Below are 16,973 nucleotides of genomic sequence, written 5' to 3'. Positions count from 1 at the left end.
AATAAAAGCATCATCTGTGATTGGTCCCTGTAAATTAAATAAACAAGTGAGATTTTATAAACAGCTATGATCTCTACATTTGTAATATAACTATATTAACAAGATTACCGTTAATAATTGAGTGAAGCTAAGATTGGCATTGTAAACTTCAGATTCCTTCCCTTTGCCACTAGAAAGACTATCATTTGTCCCTTTGCCACTAGAAACACTATCATTTGCAACTTGTTCTTGTGCATGTGCTTGGGATTGTGCTTGTGCACTGCCACTACTTGCCTCTTCCCCAACCTCTTCAATCTGTAATGAAAAAAATAGGAGGGTTATGACAGACAAAATCATAACATTGAAAATGCTCTTTTATTTAGCAACGTACCTTTTCCCTCTTTTTTCTAATCTTGTGCTTCTTATCGAGCCAAGTTCTCTTTCGTTTTGAAGTTTTTGTTTCGACCACCTTTTTCTTTAGGCGTGCATTAGTTAACACGTCATCTGGTGGGCTAGCATCTGTGGGAATTGCATATGGATACCTAGGTGTGCTTGTGCATGCATTGATCTTTTCTTCAATTTGCTTCCCGTGTCCATCGCTTTAACACATATTGTGCTGGTAATGACTTGATATTCATTAAATCAAGAACTTTAAGAGCATGACCACACAATATCCCAATTCTATCAAATTGCCGGCAGCTGCACACCACTGTTTGTTTCAAAGGATCGCCAATAACTTTGTACTCCTCCTCAAAGGTAAAATCTCCTACTAGATATTCATGACAACCATCCAATATCTTGGTGCAAGCTGACAGTGATCTTTCATATTCACCTTGAAAAGCTTCAAATATACCAGGTGTATAGAGCTTGCTAGCCTGCACCAACATAGGTGGTGGTCTCCTCATACATAGTTTAGGCAACTTTTTCCTCGACTCAAATTCTGAATTCAGTTCGGTATTCCTTTTTCCTTGCACCACCCTGTCAAAATGCTTAAAAAACCGGTTGATATCAAAATCAGATTTGAAATGAATTTTCAAGTCGTTGTTTAGACTCTCACTCAATTGTGTGCTTCTCATTCCTAATGTGAAGACATCCTTCATATAACATTCCGCCCATTTTTCTTTACACTTATATATGCTATCCAACCAAGTTTGCTTGCTCACCTTTTTCCTCATCAGGTCAAACTTTTGTTCAAATTCTGCAATATCTTCATACTCAAACATGCAAGCACTAAAATCCGTTAGAACGCTTGTTTCTTCATTCTCCTTTCTTTTCTTTTCTTCATTTTTCTCTTTCTTCTTATCTTTTTTCTTCTCCTTTTTATTATCTTCATCCTTCTCTTGAAAATACTTAAGCATGCTACCTGCTTGGCCATATGCCATTTCTCGTTGGCGCTTCGTCCGCAAATAATTCTTGTGATCACGGAGGGTATAGCTCAGATTGGGCCGTCCACCAACTTGGCGACTTGCCAACTCATGTGCGGATTTTGGCCCAATACCTGCATCATCTGCCATTCCAATTTCAAAAGCTTGTAACTCTGAAATTTTCCTTTGTGACACCATTAAGTGTAAAGTTTCTGGCAGGTGTAGTGTGTGATTGTGTTCCAAAACCACCTCTGACACTATGAGACTTCCATTCTTTCGATCCGTTTTAACATTCATGCGGACTTGGCAATTGGTTCTAGTTTCAGCTCGAGGGAACTTGGTTAAATGATCCCTTTTGTCTTCAGATCGAAGACCCTCATTTGCACAAACAAATTTACATGATGTAACCTTGCCATCGGATGGCCTTTTGTTTGTATACCTCTTCCTGACCTCAAAGCCTTTCTGCCCACTATAGCTCAGCCAAAATGCCCAAGCTTCATCTGAATTTTTAAATTCCATGCCAACATGAGGTACCAAACAAGGTAGTACAACTCTGCAATGTTCAAAAATTTGATAAGCGTGAGAATTGTGCAAATACAAGAAAATGTTGGAAACACTAGTGTAGGATAAGGAGTTACCGATTAAAATCAGGATCATGGTCCAATGTGTGCGTCTCTTTTTCCATCTGAGTTTCTTCTTCCATGTAATATGCACCAGAGCTTCTCAAACCTGGGGAGCAAGCCACACTTAAAACTGAATCAACCTCCAAACCATCTAACAATGGGCCTTAAAAGACAATTGGACATAATCTGGTTTGGGATTAAACTGTTCCTCCGCTCATCCAAATCATGCAAATGAGGTACCATTGGAAAGTTATGATGATGCACTACAACTTTTATTTTGTGCCTAATTCAAAATTATGCACGGATTAAGAGCAGTTTTAGGGTTGATTCCATGTCTTTCATAATATTCTTCAGCTGGACAGAATCTTGTTTGGGCATAAACTATTCCTACGCTGATCCAAATCATGAAAATTAGGTACCATTGGAAAGGTATGACAATTCACTACAACTTTTATTTTGTTCCTAAGTCAAAATTATGCACGGATTAAGAGCAGTTTTAGTTTTGATTCCATGTCTTTCATATTATTCTTCAGCTAGACAGAATCTTGTTTGGGCTTAAACTATTCCTACACTGATCCAAATCGTGCAAATAAGGAACCATTGGAAAGTTATGACCACGTACTACAACTTTTATTTTAGGCCTAAGTCAAAATCGTGCACAGATTAGGAGCAGTTTTCAGTTTGATTCGCTTTCTTTCATGTTCTTCAGACTAGCTGCATCTACCTAGCACTAATCCATAGAGAGAACGAAGAGAGGCAGGATAGTGAGATTTACCTCAGATTGATGAGGAAAGCTGCGCATTGACGAGAAGAACCGCGCGTCTACTCGCGATCTTCTTGTGGCGTCGTTTCTTTGCGATCGGTTTCTCGCACGTGTTTTTGCTTTCTCGCGCCTTTTTTCTGAGCGAGCGCCCGATTTCCATCTCAGCTTTGTTAATTGGGCCTTGGGCCGACCTCGTTGCTCCGTTTCCAATCCCGTCGCTGCGTTTTCAGAGGGTACCGTCTGATGCTCAGCGAACGAACCAGAGTAATCCATGTCCCTCTGCAGTACCAAGCAAGTACGTCAGAGGATCTCGTTCCCACGTGAGATCTGTTTCCAGTTTTCTTTTTTCTCTCAAATAATGCTAGGGGGTTTTGTGTCAATAAATTAGCTGACGCTACTTTCCGTGCCAAAAAATAATAGGCGCTATAGAAAGGAACGGAGGGAGTAGTAAAAATATGTATCTTAACATGGCGGCCGAGCGAATCTATAATATCTATAAAGTTCATCCCCACTAAAATGCATTTAATGTTTGCAAGCTGAAATCTGGTGTAGCCACATCACCCCAATTATTTATAGGCGTCGGATTGTGAATCTATGGTCAACATATGCTTTGATAACTAATTATTTTTCCTAACACCTCCTTAACCTACGGCGCTAGGTTCATAGATGCCCCACGGCTCCTTGATGTGCATGTCTACTGCTTGCGCTTTTTGATGAAAGCATCAAATATTATTCCATTGAAAAAGGATGTGCATTCAAAGGTCACTACCACGTCGATCTGAATCCTATCGACTAATTGGATCTGTCTTCTCACATCCTTTCACATTAATGCATATATCCCAGCTTGGTAGTATAACTAAAGAGGGTCTAGAAAAATTCTATACTTCAGGCGTTACTTCTCTACTCTCCATGCCTCTTTAAGACCCGCTCCTTCAAGACATCTGCACTTGGCCGGTTGAGGACTTGAGGTGGTCTCTTCATCTCACCGATTACCTTTCGAGCATGGCTGATTGTGCTCATGCATATGCTATTCGCTGCTTGCAGCCACGCCGTTACAGGCTGTGCCACCGCAACAGGTGTATTCGAGCTCCACACGAGGCGCTCGACGTGGATTATTCTTGCGGATTTGAGCAGTAGCACCCGTGCGCCGGTTCGTCCTGTCAGCCACCTCCCATCTTCACCCACCATTAGCTCTTACGATCTTCTAGCTCCTCGGCTGACAAGAAAGCTGAGATGTGTTTCTCTGCAGAGAGCATAGGAGGATAAATATGGAGGTATCCAAGATACAACGGATTCGCTATCAGCAACCCAAAGTTCGTTCTCCGGATCATTGCGGCAATATTGGATTTTCTTTTCCCATATTAATTTTCCTGCAGATTGCTGGGCATAACTATCTCTTATCTACCTAATTAGATCCATTCAGTCATACCTGGTAAGAGTGGTAATAACCTCCATGTATATCCAATTATATTTCTTACAGCATTCGCTAGATTGTGTGAAGTACATCATGCAATGGTTTAACTAGATCCATGAATGCTTCTGGCTTTGGTGCTTTACTGATTGTCAGGGCCGAGTATATATGTCCATGTGGTATTAATGTTAATATATTTTGAATTTATTTTATAGCAAATATTGTAACGCACAAGGAGGAACCTTTGCCGAAGTGAGAAGAAACAAATAGCAACCTGGCGGAGCTTTTGTTTCAGGAGTTGATCCTCCATTTCTGAACCATCATTTTGGCTGTTTGTTCCAGGTGGGCTGTTTACAATGTAGGAGTATAAAATATATGAAGAATGTTCATATAACCCGAAGCTATCTGGGTCGTTCGCCAACTGAGTTTGCACATACTCTAATGGGTTGAGATTTACCTCATTGGTTTTGCTGGCAATCTTCAGATCGATATTAACATGGCTAGGTCCCCATTGCACACATATATACTTCTAATTTCTTTTATACCGGATTAGATAACGGGAAAAAAGGTTCTATGCCTAAATAGTGAATGCGAGAGGGAAGACCAATCAATATTGATGCTCTGAATTGTGAAATGAAGTCTTTCATATTCGTTTTTGTTTTCTTCTGCAAATTTGGTTTGTAATTTCCCACATAAGTGTATCAAATATCATTCAATTTCTCCAATATCTTTCAATGAACAAGATTTTTGGAATCAGTAGTTGGTTGAGGCTTTTAAGGAAGAATAAAAGTTTTAGCTGCAATACAAAATCTGTTCCAGTGATGGCAACGTATGTCTTGAACTATTATTGATCAATGCACGTGCAACATGATCATGCATTCACGATTTTTTATGGCAAAGTTTGTGCGTCCTGATTCAAACTCTTTTTTGCACATATAAAATCATCGTTTATTCCCGCAGCAACGCGCGGGGTATCACCTAGTTACTTATACGAGGACAACATCAATCGCGTTCGATACTGACTCTGGTGACACGTAGTTATTTTAGGACATTATATTGATCGGGTTTGAGCTAAGCTCTGCTCAGGCGATGGAACGGGATGAGTCCTACTTCCAGGCACTGCGGGTTGTTTCCATGAATATAAGAGGATAAAATTGCAAAACCAACCCACTTTGATCGGTTGTAGCCTGTAGGCGAAATTGGACCGCAGGTTGATTCCAAAAAACAAGAAGGTCTAAGTGAAAAACGTCCAGCGGACGACGGAAACCCTTTCTCTTTATTATTAAGTACTACCTCCGTTTCAAGGAATAAGGCGCCCTCGTTTTACGAACTTTTCGTTTGACCAAGAATTACTTTAAATAGATAAAGATTGTTTGTATGAAATTAGTATCATTAAAAAGTGCTTTTCAATACGAATCCAACGATGCTATATACATATAATATAATCAAGATTTTGTTGCTTAATTTTTATGGTCCAAGTTCGTCTTGGAATACGCGTACGCCTTATTCCTTAAAACGGAGGTAGTATAGACTAGCAAAAGTGCCCGTGCGTTGCACCGGGAATAAAAACAACTTCTAACCCAAAATTGTTTGAACAAACCAAAATATGCCTCAAAGTTGACCCACATAATCCTAATTAACCTCAGTTTGAGGTATCATCTTAGTGTTTGAATTAACAGGAGTATTATATTATTTTATGATGTACACACTTATGATATTTTAATTTGTGCAAGTTAGGCCATGTGAACTCTTGAACGCTAATAAAGAATAGAGAATATAATTTGTTTGCCAGGAATAAAATCAATGGAATTGTATGGAAACAAGATTCAAATTATACAAAAGTAGGATCACAATCTCCTAAGCCTTAGATTTATTTTTAAACCCACTTTGCACTAAACATATGCGGTTGCAAAAACATTTATAATTCAGGCACTCAATTAAAAGCCACATAGCCAAGAGCATCCATAACTTAGCCGCTCTGGCAAAAACAATGGAATTATATATTATTATGTTTCATACGACCAAAGAAAACTATCAATCGGCAAGCAAGAATACATGACACTACTGCCTCGTAAACTGAAGTTGATGTAACTATCGATAGAGGCTAAACATAGCTCAAGAAACTGAAACTATTTATCTGAAAAATCTTCAGCAACAACACCTGTAAGGCGGAAGCAATCCAAAATCCAGGTGACCAACGTCGCACCCATCTTACTTAGGAATCTCCGGTAGCAGCAGCAATTACAAGGATATCAGCTTGGCTTTCGCACTGTCTAGGCTGCTTCGCTGTAGGTTTGAAGACGTGAACCTGCAAAGAGATGGTATTTATTGAAGTTTAGGGTTGGAACGATGGGGTCGTCTCCCATCGGTTGCTTGTTAGATATAGGGCCAGGATACGACCAAGAGTTTGTACAATGGGAGACTCCAATACACATACGTATTGGGTGCAAAACATAAAATAAAGAGACCTATACATATTCTAACACCCTCCCTTAATCGAAACCTTCTGCGCTTGAATTCATTTAGCTTCATAACTGGAAGGGCCTTTGTGAAACCGTCTGCAACTTGATCTTTACTTGAGATAAATCGAATAGCTAGCTGTTGTCTAGCAACCCTCTCTCTAACAAAATGAAAATCAATTTCAATATGCTTGGTACGAGTATGGAACACTGGATTTGCAGACAAATATGTTGCACCTAGATTGTCACACCAGAGACTTGGTTTTTCTCTTAGTTTAACTCCAAGCTCAGCAAGAAGAACTTCAACCCAAATTAATTCAGCTGTGGTATTTGCTAAGGCCTTGTACTCTGCTTCAGTACTGGATCTTGACACTGTGGCTTGTTTTCTAGCACTCCATGACACCAGATTTGGTCCAACAAATATACAGAAACCACCTGTAGAACATCTATCATCCAGGGAACCAGCCCAATCTGCATCTGAAAAAGCACTCAAGAATGTGGATGAAGATTTGGTAAAGGTAATGCCAAGTTGTGATGTATCTTTCACATATCTGAGAAATACGTGTTGCAGTTGTCCAATGTTCTGTAGTTAGAGCATGTAGATACTGACAGACCTTGTTTACTGAAAAAGCTAAATCAGGGCGTGTCGAAGTTAGATACTGGAGAGCTCCAACAGTACTCATGTACTGAGAACTATCTTCAGAGCCAAGAGGTGTACCATCTGTCAAAGACAACTGTTCAGATGAAGACAGAGGTGTGGGGGCAGACTTGCAGTTGCGCATTCCAACTCTGTCAAGTAAATCTGTAGCATATTTCTCCTATGTGAGGAGTAATCCATTATTTACCTTCTTAACCTCGATGCCAAGGAAATAATGAAAATCACCCAGATCCTTGATGGCAAAATCTTTGTTCAAATCTCAAAGAAGAGCAGTGATGGCATGATCAGAAGAACCAGTAACTATGATGTCATCAACATAAATCAGAACAAATATAGTAATACCTGACTTCTAAGAAGAAATAATGAAGTATCAGCCTTTGATGGTGTAAAGCCAAATTCACACAGCTTGGAGCTTAGCCTAGAGTACCAGGCTCGAGGAGCTTGCTTCAATCCATAGAGAGCTTTGTCAAGTTTACAGATGTAGTGCGGAGCGTGAGGATTTTCAAAACCAGGAGGTTGTTTCATATAAAGTTCCTCTTCCAGAACACCATGCAAAAACGCGTTCTTGACATCTAGCTGCCGTAGACTCCATCCACGAGAGACAGAGATTGATAAAACAATTCTGATAGTTAATTTTCACCACGGGACTGAAGGTATCTTCATAATCAATTCCATACCTTTGCTTAAAACCTTTTGCAACTAACCTTGCCTTGTATCTATCAATAGTGCCATCTGCCCTTTTCTTTATACGATAAACCCACTTGCAATCAATTAAATTTTTTTTTCTGCTTGGAGGAACAAGGTGCCAAGTCTTGTTCTCAATAAGAGCATTATATTATTCCTTCATAGCTTGATGCCAGTTTGAGTCATCCAAGGCTTCTGTGAGAGTATGTGGTTCACCTGTAGAGGAGAGCAAGCCATATCGAATTGTACCATCATGCTGTGTTTGGATGCATAGAAAGTTTGCATGGAATTGAATTGGACTAAAATTCCAAATCCAAGATGGAAATGAATTGGCTTCTAATTCAATTCTTTTGTTTGGTTGTGCTTGGAAATTGCTATTGAAATCAAAAGATGTAACCAATTCCAAATCATGTTTGGATGAACAAACTATGGAATTTTTGCAGTTTATGAATTTCCGCCACAGCACATGGCCGACGGGATGAAACTGGTAGGTAGGGGCGCCCGCCATGCCTCCAGCCGTTGGTAGCCGGAATCAGCGAGGACAGAATCAACAAGGACGGAGAGGAGCTCGACCTCCTGGTCGCCGGCGGCGGCTCCGGGGAGAGCAGCTCGACCTCCTGGTCGCCTGTGTCCCCGCGCCTGCGTGCAGCACCGCGCCGCGCTCCCTCGTCCACGCGCACGACGCGGACCGGCGACATCGACGGAGTAGCGCCGCCGTCGAATCGACGCCCGCTGCGTCGATCTGATCCGGGTGAGGTGGTCGCGCGGCGAGGGGAGGTGGGGGAAGGGGCTGGCGGAGAGGAGGAGGTGCTGGTGGTTGGGGAGACGAGGCGGCGGCGTAGGGCGCGTGCCGGAGGTCGCCGGTCGCTCCCGTCCAGAGGGAAGACGGGGATACGCTCCTCTCTATTTCTCCCTAGCCCCAGCGACGAACAGGTACGCGGGAAGAAGGTTTCCATGCGATTCCGAGGGGGCAAGCTCGGAAAGGTTCGCAGCTTGTTTACACTCACGAAGCGGTGCCTCGGAATTTACTTCAGTTTCCAAGTTTTAATTCCAAGGCCAATCCAAATGGCGGAATTTGACCCTAATTCCAGATTCCATGATTCCATGCCCAATTCTATGCAACCAAACAAAGCAGTGTATTGCTTTGGATGACGTATACCTTTTTGTAACCGAGTACGGACCCCAGGTGGTGAAGGTGGTGGCGGAGCAACTTCACCATCATTTTCAGAATCATCAGAACTGGAATTTTCTGAATTTCCTGCGTTGTCAGCATGCTCACCCCCACTACTCTCCGCCACAGAAGATCCGCCAGAGACATCGGGGGACAGCAACGGGGACGGGGAAGCTGCAGCCCGTCCGAACGCACCAGGTGGCGGCGAGGCAGTGGATGAAGGCGGGGACGCGGGGACAGACGCTGTCCCGCTCCGTCCGGCTCCGCCAGGTGGCGACGACGCAGTGGACGCCCCGGCAGGCGTGTGGCCGATAGCGACAGGGGAATCTCGGCGCGGAGAGCTGACGCGCGGATCCGCCTCGGATCGCTGCGGCTCGGGATCAGCGCGGTCAGAGAAATATTCTTCCAAATCCTCCTCGTGTTCGGCGCTTTTGTCTATTTCTGAATCAACTTCAACATCAGTTTCTTGTGCACTTTTGATGTCTACGGGAGCTTCTATTCTTGTAGACAGTGTTGGGCCTCCAAGAGCAGAGGTTTGTAGAACAGCAGCAAGTTTCCCTTAAGTGGATCACCCAAGGTTTATCGAACTCAGGGAGGAAGAGGTCAAAGATATCCCTCTCATGCAACCCCGCAACCACAAAGCAAGAAGTCTCTTGTGTCCCCAACACACCTAATAGGTGTACTAGTTCGGCGAAGAGATAGTGAAATACGGGTGGTATGAATAAGTATGAGCAGTAGCAACGGTGCCGGAAAATAGCTTGTTGGCGTGTAGTTGATGGTGGTAGTATTGCAGCGAGTAGTAACACGAGTAAAACAATGAAACAAGCAGCGATAGCGATATTTAGGAACAAGGCCTAGGGATTACACTTTCACTAGTGGACACTCTCAACATTGATCACATAACAGAATAGATAAATGCATACTCTACACTCTTGTTGGATGATGAACACATTGCGTAGGATTACACGAACCCTCAATGCCGGAGTTAACAAGCTCCACAATTCAATGTTCATATTTAAATAACCTTAGAGTGCATGAAAGATCAATTCGACTAAACCAAGTACTAACATAGTATGCACACTCGTCACCTTCACACTATGTAGGAGGAATAGATCACATCAATACCATCATAGCAATAGTTAACTTCATAATCTACAAGAGATCATAATCATAGCATACGCCAAGTACTAACACGGATGCACACACTCGTCACCATTACACCGTGCGGGAGGAATAAAACTACTTTAATAACATTGCTAGAGTAGCACATAGATAAATTGTGATACAAAACACATTGCAATCATAAAGAGATATAAATAAGCACTTCACTATGCCATTCATAACAGTGAATAAGTATTCTGTGAAATATAGCCTAAGAGACCCACACGGTGCACACACTGTCACCTTTACACACGTGGGACAAGGAGTCTCCGGAGATCACATAAGTAAAACTCACTTGACTAGCATAATGACATCTAGATTACAAGCATCATCATATGAATCTCAATCATGTAAGGCAGCTCATGAGATTATTGTATTGAAGTACATAGGAGAGATGAACCACATAGCTACCGGTACAGCCCCGAGCCTCGATGGAGAACTACTCCCTCCTCATGGGAGCAGCAGCGGTGATGAAGATGGCGGTGGAGATGGCAGCGGTGTCGATGGAGAAGCCTTCCGGGGCACTTCCCCGTTCCGGCGGCGTGCCGGAACAGAGACTCCTGTCCCCCAGATCTTGGCTTCGCGATGGCGGTGGCTCTGGAAGGTTTCTCGTACCGTGGCTTTTCCGTCTCGAGGTTTTAGGTCTGGGACCTTTTTATAGGCGAAGAGGCGGAGTCGGAGGGGCGACGAGGCGGTGGCACCATAAGGCGGCACGGCCAGGGCCTGGGCCGCGCCGGCCTATGGTCTGGGGGCCCAGTGCCCCCCCTCTGGTCCTTCTCGTGTGTTCTGGATGCTTCCGGTGAAAATAGGAACCTGGGTCTTGATTTCGTCCAATTCCGAGAATATTTCGTTACTAGGATTTCTGAAACCAAAAACAGCAGAAAACAAGAACCGGCACTTCGGCATCTTGTTAATAGGTTAGTTCCGGAAAATGCACGAATATGACATAAAGTGTGCATAAAACATGTAGATAACATCAATAATGTGGCATGGAACATAAGAAATTATCGATACGTCGGAGACGTATCAGCATCCCCAAGCTTAGTTCTCGCTCGTCCCGAGCAGGTAAAACGATAACAAAGATAATTTCTGGAGTGACATGCCATCATAAACTTGATCATATTGTAAACATATGTACTGAATGCAGCGATCAAAACAATGGTAATGACATGAGTAAACAAATGAATCATAAAGCAAAGACTTTTCATGAATAGTACTTAAAGACAAGCATCAATAAGTCTTGCATAAGAGTTAACTCATAAAGCAATAATTTAAAGTAGAGGCATTGAAGCAACACAAAGGAAGATGAAGTTTCAGCGGTTGCTTTCAACTTATAACATGTATATCTCATGGATAATTGTCAATGCAAAGCAATATAACAAGTGCAATATGCAAGTATGTAGGCATCAATGCACAGTTCACACAAGTGTTTGCTTCTTGAGGTGGAGAGAGATAGGTGAACTGACTCAACATAAAAGTAAAAGAATGGTCCTTCAAAGAGGAAAGCATCGATTGCTATATTTGTGCTAGAGCTTTTATTTTGAAAACATGAAACAATTTTGTCAACGGTAGTAATAAAGCATATGTATCATGTAAATTATATCTTACAAGTTGCAAGCCTCATGCATAGTATACTAATAGTGCCCGCACCTTGTCCTAATTAGCTTGGACTACCGGATCATCGCAATGCACATGTTTTAACCAAGTGTCACAAAGGGGTACCTCTATGCCGCCTGTACAAGGGTCTAAGGAGAAAGCTCGCATTGGATTTCTCGCTATTGATTATTCTCAACTTAGACATCCATACCGGGACAACATAGACAACAGATAATGGACTCCTCTTTTATGCATAAGCATGTATCAACAATTAATAATTTTCTCATATGAGATTGAGGATATATGTCCAAAACTCGAAACTTCCACCATGAATCATGGCTTTAGTTAGCGGCCCAATGTTCTTCTCTAACAATATGCATGCTTAACCATAAGGTGGTAGATCTCTCTTACTTCGGACAAGACGAACATGCATAGCAACTCACATGATATTCAACAAAGAATAGTTGATGGCGTCCCAGAAACATGGTTATCGCACAACAAGCAACTTAATAAGAGATAAAGTGCATAAGTACATATTCAATACCACAATAGTTTTTAAGCTATTTGTCCCATGAGCTATATATTGCAAAGGCGAACGATGGAAATTAAAGGTAGCACTCAAGCAATTTACTTTGGAATGGCGGAGAAATACCATGTAGTAGGTAGGTATGGTGGACACAAATGGCATAGTGGTTGGCTCAAGGATTTTGGATGCATGAGAAGTATTCCCTCTCGATACAAGGTTTAGGCTAGCAAAGTTTATTTGAAACAAACACAAGGATGAACCGGTGCAGCAAAACTCACATAAAACACATATTGTAAACATTATAAGACTTTACACCGTCTTCCTTGTTGTTCAAACTCTTTACTAGAAATTATCTAGACCTTAGAGAGACCAATTATGCAAACCAAATTTTAGCATGCTCTATGTATTTCTTCACTAATAGGTGCAAAGTATATGATGCAAGAGCTTAAACATGAGCACAACAATTACCAAGTATCAAATTATCCAAGACATTATAGCAATTACTACATGTAGCATTTTCCAATTCCAACCATATAACAATTTAACGAAGAGGAAACTTCGCCATGAATATTATGAGCTAAGAACACATGTGTTCATACGAACCAGCGGAGCGTGTCTCTCTCCCACACAAGCATTTATTCAAACAAAAACAAAAACAAAAGCAAACAGACGCTCCAAGTAAAGTACATAAGATGTGACTCGAATAAAAATATAGTTTCAAGAGAAGGAACCTGATAATTTATCGATGAAGAAGGGGATGCCTTGGGCATCCCCAAGCTTAGATGCTTGAGTCTTCTTGAAATATGCAGGGATGAACCACCGGGGCATTCCCAAGCTTAGACTCTTCACTCTTCTTGATCATAGTATATCATCCTCCTCTCTTGACCCTTGAAAACTTCCTCCACACCAAACTCGAAACAAACTCATTAGAGGGTTAGTGCATAATCAAAAACTCACATGTTCAGAGGTGACACAATCATTCTTAACACTTCTGGACATTGCTCAAAGCTACTGGAAGGTAATGGAACAAAGAAATCCACCCAACACAGCGAAAGAAGCAATGCGAAATAATAGGCAGAATCTATCAAAACAGAACAGTCCGTAAAGACGAATTTTAAAATGGCACCAGACTTGGTCAGATGAAAATGCTCAAATTGAATGAAAGTTGCGTACATATCTGAGGATCACTCACGTAAATTGGCATAATTTTCTGATTTACCTACAGAGAATTAGGCCCAGATTCGTGACAGCAAAGAAATCTGTTTCTGCGCAGTAATCCAAATCTAGTATTCACTTTACTATCAAAGACTTTACTTGGCACAACAAAACACAAAACTAAGATAAGGAGAGGTTGCTACAGTAGTAAACAACTTCCAACACACAAATATAAAACAAAGTACTGTAGCAAAATAAACACATGGGTTATCTCCCAAGAAGTTCTTTCTTTATAGCCATTAAGATGGGCTCAGCAGTTTTAATGATGCACTCGCAAGAAATAGTATTTGAAGCAAAAGAGAGCATCAAGAGGCAAATTCGAAACACATTTAAGTCTAACATGCTTCCTATGAAAAGGAATCTTGTAAATAAACAAATTCATGAAGCGCAAAGTAACAAGCATAGGAAGATAAAACAAGTGTAGCTTCAAAAATTTCAGCATATAGAGAGGCATTTTAGTAACATGAAAATTTCTACAACCATATTTTCCTCTCTCATAATAACTTTCAGTAGCAACATGAGCAAACTCAACAATATAACTATCACATAAAGCATTCTTATCATGAGTCTCATGCATAAAATTATTACTCTCCACATAAGCATAATCAATTTTATTAGATGTAGTGGGAGCAAATTCAACAAAGTAGCTATCTTTATTATTCTCATCATCAAATATAGGAGGCAAAGTATCATCAAAGAAAATTTTCTCCTCAATGCTTGGGGGACTAAAAATATCATGCTCATTAAAGCCAGCTTCCCCAAGCTTAGAATTTTCCATATCATTAGCAACAATGGTGTTCAAAGCGTTCATACTAATATGTTCCATAGGTTTTTTAATTTTCGCATCAAACCATCCATGTCTTAAATCAGGAAATAGAATAAGAAGCTCATTGTTGTCCATTATGCCAAACTAGTGTAAACAAGAAACAAAAAGATGCAATTGCAGGATCTAAAGGAAATAGCTTCGAGCACACACACAATGGCGCCAAAAAAGTACTTTACCTGGGACCGGAGTGTGAGTGCCTTTTACCTTTCCTCCCCGGCAACGGCGCCAGAAAAGTGCTTGATGTCTACGGGAGCTTCTATTCTTGTAGACAGTGTTGGGCCTCCAAGAGCAGAGGTTTGTAGAACAGCAGCAAGTTTCCCTTAAGTGGATCACCCAAGGTTTATCGAACTCGTGGAGGAAGAGGTCAAAGATATCCCTCTCATGCAACCCCGCAACCACAAAGCAAGAAGTCTCTTGTGTCCCCAACACACCTAATAGGTGTACTAGTTCGGCGAAGAGATAGTGAAATACAGGTGGTATGAATAAGTATGAGCAAGTAGCAACGGTGCCGGAAAATAGCTTGCTGGCGTGTAGTTGATGGTGGTAGTATTGCAGCAGTAGTAACACGAAGAAACAAGAAACAAGCAGCGATAGCAGATATTTAGGAACAAGGCCTAGGGATTACACTTTCACTAGTGGACACTCTCAACATTGATCACATAACAGAATAGATAAATGCATACTCTACACTCTTGTTGGATGATGAACACATTGCGTAGGATTACACGAACCCTCAATGCCGGAGTTAACAAGCTCCACAATTCAATGTTCATATTTAAATAACCTTAGAGTGCATGAAAGATCAATTCGACTAAACCAAGTACTAATATAGTATGCACACTGTCACCTTCACACTATGTAGGAGGAATAGATCACATCAATACCATCATAGCAATAGTTAACTTCATAATCTACAAGAGATCATAATCATAGCATACGCCAAGTACTAACACGGATGCACACACTCGTCACCATTACACCGTGCAGGAGGAATAAAACTACTTTAATAACATTGCTAGAGTAGCACATAGATAAATTGTGATACAAAACACATTGCAATCATAAAGAGATATAAATAAGCACTTCACTATGCCATTCATAACAAGTGAATAAGTATTCTGTGAAATATAGCCTAAGAGACCCACACGGTGCACACACTCGTCACCTTTACACACGTGGGACAAGGAGTCTCCGGAGATCACATAAGTAAAACTCACTTGACTAGCATAATGACATCTAGATTACAAGCATCATCATATGAATCTCAATCATGTAAGGCAGCTCATGAGATTATTGTATTGAAGTACATAGGAGAGAGATGAACCACATAGCTACCGGTACAGCCCCGAGCCTCGATGGAGAACTACTCCCTCCTCATGGGAGCAGCAGCGGTGATGAAGATGGCGGTGGAGATGTGATGTCTACGTTCCCCCTCCTTTCATGTAGACAGTGTTGGGCCTCCAAGAGCAGAGGTTTGTAGAACAGCAGCAAGTTTTCCCTTAAGTGGATCACCCAAGGTTTATCGAACTCAGGGAGGAAGAGGTCAAAGATATCCCTCTCATGCAACCCCGCAACCACAAAGCAAGAAGTCTCTTGTGTCCCCAACACACCTAATAGGTGTACTAGTTCGGCGAAGAGATAGTGAAATACAAGTGGTATGAATGAATATGAGCAGTAGTACGGCGCCGTAAAAGTGCTTGCTGGCGTGCGCTTGATGGTAGCAATATTGCAGGAAGTAAACAAGCAAGAGTAACGCTAGAGAAAACAAGAATAAGCAGCGATAGCAAGTATTTAGGAACAAGGCCTAGGGATTAGACTTTCACTAGTGGACACTCTCAACATTGATCACATAACGTAATAGATAAATGCATACTCTACACTTTTGTTGGATGATGAACACATTGCGTAGGATTACACGAACCCTCAATGCCGAGAGTTAACAAGCTCGCACAATAATGCTCATATTTTAGTAACCTTTAGTGTAAGATAGATCAAAAGACTAAACCAAGTACTAGCATAGCATGCACACTCGTCACCTTCATGCATATGTAGGAGGAATAGATCACATCAATATTATCATAGCAATAGTTAACTTCGCAATCTACAAGAGATCATGATCATAGCATAAACCAAGTACTAACACGGTGCACACACTGTCACCTTTACACACGTGCATGAGGAATAGAACTACTTTAATAACTTTGCTAGAGTAGCGCATAGATAGTAGTGATACAAAAACTCATATGAATCTCAATCATGTAAAGCAGCTCATGAGATTATTGTATTGAGGTACATGGGAGAGATGAACCACATAGCTACCGGTACAGCCCCGAGCCTCGATGGAGAACTACTCCCTCCTCATGGGAGCAGCAGCGGTGATGAAGATGGCGGTGGAGATGGCAGCGGTGTCGATGGAGAAGCCTTCCGGGGCACTTCCCCGTTCCGGCAGCCGTGCCGGAACGAGACTCCTGTCCCCCGCATCTTGGCTTCGCGATGGCGGCGGCTCCGGAAGGTTTCGTGGGTTTTGTTCTTCGTCA

This window comes from Lolium rigidum, chromosome 3, assembly GCF_022539505.1.
Source record: "Lolium rigidum isolate FL_2022 chromosome 3, APGP_CSIRO_Lrig_0.1, whole genome shotgun sequence".
NCBI lineage: Eukaryota > Viridiplantae > Streptophyta > Magnoliopsida > Poales > Poaceae > Lolium > Lolium rigidum.
This window is presented reverse-complemented; position numbering follows the sequence as displayed.